Source organism: Hevea brasiliensis, chromosome 2 (genome assembly GCF_030052815.1).
Source record: "Hevea brasiliensis isolate MT/VB/25A 57/8 chromosome 2, ASM3005281v1, whole genome shotgun sequence".
Lineage (NCBI taxonomy): Eukaryota > Viridiplantae > Streptophyta > Magnoliopsida > Malpighiales > Euphorbiaceae > Hevea > Hevea brasiliensis.
In genome coordinates, this window is record NC_079494.1 from 119,802,629 (window position 1) to 119,807,486 (window position 4,858).

The following is a 4,858-nucleotide window of genomic DNA, read 5'->3' on the forward strand; positions in this document are numbered from 1 at the left end:
CACGTATCCATTGAGAAAGCTTAGCCAAATTCCAAAAAAACTGGAATCATCTTAGCTGGTAATTAAACAACAATTGAAAACTTTAAATCAATTGATAATTTGTTTAGTCCTATATAGCTAGTTATGTCCACTAATGAGACAATGCTTGTTGGGAAACATATTGCCGTACTTGTCCATTTTGGAACCATTCACTCTACTTTTCGAGTGAGAACAAGAGATATAAAAAGAAGAAAAGTTTCACAATGCCTTGAGCTTTACCCAGCCAAGGAGTTGATCTGTCAATGCATTAGCAATACTACGTAACGTGCCTTCGTATAAGTGAGGACTGGAGACTTTTATTGTAGGATTGTCCGAATTTATTTACCTTGGAAAACTAGAAAGCTGGTATCATACTTGCTCAGGCTTTAGTCTGATGGTAAATTTTGAACAGAAATAAAACAGGAAGGGGAAACGAGAGAGCTTGGAGAAGAAAGGATTAATATCTCTGGTATATTCACATCAGTATTCAGTTGCGTGGAGGGTAGTGAACAGAGAATAAATGTCTCAAATGTAAAGAGATAATGACCTCGTTGACCTGTGGGAATATATATAATAATACATACAAGAAGGGGATTAGTCTCTTCCAACTTTTAATCAAATCTAATACTTATCCTTTGAGATTTGGTTCTTTGGCCTTGTTTTTCAAAAAGATATGAGCTTCCAATTCATCTACCAATTAGCATTATTGTATGTGCCCAATTTCGATCTAGATGTAACACCTTGCCAACATGTTTAGACCCCACCTCACCTAACTTGATTAATTCGATAATGGTTTAGGACTAATTATGCATTTGCTTGGCCCAATCATGATCAATAGCTTTAGTTAATGACTGATCGACAGGAATGAAAAATCTTCAACGTCCTTGCTAATTAGTCAAACCTTCCTAAAGACCGTATAATATCATTAATGTTGAATTATACTACTTTACTTTTTTTTTGGAGTCTCCATTATCCCATTAACTATAACATAATTCTATGCATTCCATAATGCACATCTATAACGATTCATAATATCATAGTGTAATTATTACGAGACACTAATAACTTGCATTCAATCATTGAGAATAGATTAGTAGCGGGATATCCACTTGTTAGCGTTGGCCTTCGATCCAGTCTAAGTTGAAACCGGTTGGAAACCAGTAGTTTTAATTTAAGTTTCAGAAGAACGAGAATCAGACTATAGGATTTCCATTGATTATATATATTCAGTTTTAATCAAATGTAATCATTGAATTTTTTTAATTTTTAAAAGGAAAAATTTGATTTTAATTAAAAGTTGAATTACACCAACCAATTTCAATTTAGGTCCAGACCAATTATAAAAAAAATTTAGTTTTAATTAATTTTAACTCGATTTCGAATTCTAATGGAATCATAAATGATGCTACACTTATAAAGACTCAAATATATATATAAATAAAAGATGCTATGTAGAATTCCATGATAAGTAAAAATACGTCTCAAGAAATAAGTTATGATAAAATTTGATAACAGTGAATGTAATAGGATCTCTATAAACTACATTATGCGACAAGGGTAATCTTCTATTGTGAAAAGAAGTCTTACGAAAATTATAATTTCTCTCATATAAATAGACCTTTAATACGTGTGCATATGGGAGGACTCTTGTGAATTATATCTACATTAAGCTTCAGACGTCTAATTTTGCCATTAAAGTGTATTCTTAAATAGATTTTAAAATCTACTGTTATGTTTCTCCTTTACACTTTGTTTGGAAAGAAGTTTTTAGAGTTAAGTAATGAATTTTTAAAATATTAAATTTATTTAAGACGAAAATTTTTAAAAGAATGTAAAATTTTTGGAGCTTTCAAACTTTTAAAAACCTTTTTCAAATCACTAAATTAATAAATTTGGGAGATTTTGGTAGCTTATTTATATTATCTTATTTTACCTTACTTCACTCGATTCAAACATACTATTAATTAGTTGCAAGTTGCGTCGCAAAACCTCAGTTACCAGTTCATAACTTTTTTTTACTAATTAAATATTAACAATAAAATAATATTATTATTGATGTTAGGTGAAACAAATGACGGGCACGTATAGATAGCATTAGGAAAGGTGTAGGTAGATCAGGCCATGGTCAATTCAGATTAAAATTGGATTAAAACTGGTTAAATTCATGTGTGACTAACATTGTTAATGAATTGGAATCGTCCAGTTCAGTTCTAAGTGAAATCGAATTTTTTTTTTATTTAAACAATAACAAAAAATTAAAAAAAAAAATTGGACCATTAGATTTAAATTATGCTAAATCGAACCAAATTAAATTAAAACTGGAACCTTAGAGGTGTTTAAGTGTCCATTGAGGTTCACCCTTTTAGTGATCATAAACCGGCGATTTTGAGCTGATTCAAACTGAAATCAACCCAATGATCGGGTCTAGGTGTAGGTAGAACTTTGTCGGCATATCTCTATTGTAATTGTGCTTTACAGTGGTTTCTTGATTTTGACTTAGCAGGACATGTTTTTCCTGGGGTGCAATTAGATTTATGATTGCCTTTCTTCACCAAAAGGTTGGTTGCTTCTATATATTCTCCAGTCTTATATTACCCATATAAATTTGAATAAGCTTTCTAATCTATAATTAGGGGTTGACTTTGTTCAAAGGATTTGCAAAAAAGCAGAAAAAGAAAAGAAAAGAAAACTTTGCCACATTTATATGATTATAAACCTTATGTTTGGTTGTTGAATTATTGCAATGGTCCACTGTTTAATCACACAAAACATGGCCGTCCCCATTTCTTTCCTTTAGTTTCTCTATATTTCTTCTAATTTGTTGGGAAGCCGTCCTAGATGAGTAGGCCTTTTAGTAGAAACTTGAAAAAGATTGGTGGGGAGAAGATATGCACACATATGGTCCCTTAAGTATTCACAATTCGGCTTTTCTTAATTTACGTGTTACATAGGTAATTATTATTTTTACGCATTACATAGGCAACTATTATTAATTTTTTATCTTTTAAGCAGAGAATTAGAAAAATGGAGAATCAAACTAAAATTCATTGTACAATATTTGGATCAACCTAGTGAATCATTGATCTTGACAAAAAATCGAATAAATTCTCTCTTTGAATCTAATAAGGAGATGGTTCGGGAAAAACCAGATAACCCAAACAAGGAGTTCAACATTTTCATATAAAAATTAAAAGTATTATTAAAATATATATAAATATAACTTAAATGTTAAAATATCAACTCAAAAATAAAATTTATTTGATTATATTAATGAGTGTAATATTTAATTAGTTTTTTAATAACTCATTAGTTGGATCAGTGATCTATTTACTCTATTTTTCAATTGGATCAAACTCCAAATCATACTTAATAATTATGCTGAATCTATTCATTGAATAATATGCTTCAAGTAGTGTGATAAACATTTGATTTCTCCTTCTCTTTTTGAAACTTTCATGTCCCTTCAAAGAGAAAAAAATATTAAAAGCAAGGGGAATCTTAGAAAGCATTTTAGGAAAATGACTTTAAATAATCTACTATAATGGTCATTATCATTTAATTTCATTTCATTGAAAATGCAGAGAATTTCAGTAAATTATGAAGAATATATACGCATGGACCTCAAAATAATACTACCTATATAGCTTGATAATATGATATATAGAAATCATTCATTTGAAATACTGGAATTAATATAAATTTTTCTTTTTTAAAAAATACGGATTATATATAGCATTAATTGACCAATTGACGCTTACATATATTAATTAACAATGCAAATTTTATGAATAAAATGGCAATTAATGGTTCCATTCAATAATTCAAAGGTCAATAATTCATTTTATAGAATTTTTTCTTTGCTCTTAGTCATTCTATATAATTTTTTTGCACTACCATTGCTCTTAGTCATTCTATAAACTTCGCAATGGTACTAAAATTCTATAAACTTTGCTCTTAGTCATTCTATAGAATTTTTTTGGTAGTGCAAAGTTCAATTACTCTATTGACTAAGAGCAACTTTTAGAACAATGTGACATTTAATCAGATGCTCAACTCCGTCTTCTATTGTTTACTTTTCTTTGATTTTAGGACCATATTGTCATTTCAGCTACTTCGTTAGTTGATTAAAAGTCATAGCTATGCAATCTTCCATGTATTGTACAAACATTAATTATTCTTCACCTATAATGTTATATACTTTGTTTTTTACAATTATCTCGACATTTTATATTTCCGAAGAAAATTTCATCATCACTGAAATAAAATTAAATTTTTTTAACATAGTCTGTCCTACTGCTTTGAGAAACTATACAGGGGGGTGGGAATGAGATTGAAAATGAAGTAGAGAAAAATAATGTACGTAAGGTTCGATCAGTGATGACAAGGTTATTAGGTTTTGAGCAATAACGACGCTTATTATTATTATTATTATTTGGATAGGCTGAATAATAGGGTCTTATAGCATAGTGTACTTGTTGTGGTTGGATTGGAAACGAAAGTCCTAAAGTGGCTTGAATTAGGATGTTTGTTAACTAATTCGTCATCGCATGCATTTGATATTTTCATATTTACATATATAAGTTTCTGGACCTAAGCATGTTTCACGCAAAGTAACTTTGCTTACCTAACGTTTTAATCTTAATTTTACGTAAGCAGCTGATGCATGATTGTGAAATTGTCGCGAGGAGAAACTGTTATGTGGATTTAGAGAGTGTTTGTCTTAAAAATCATTTATAGTAATTTTTTATTTTATAAGTTACAAGAAAATAAGTTAGAGAAATTATTTTTTTATTTTGATACTTATATGATTATAAATTAATTTGATTAAATATTTTACTAT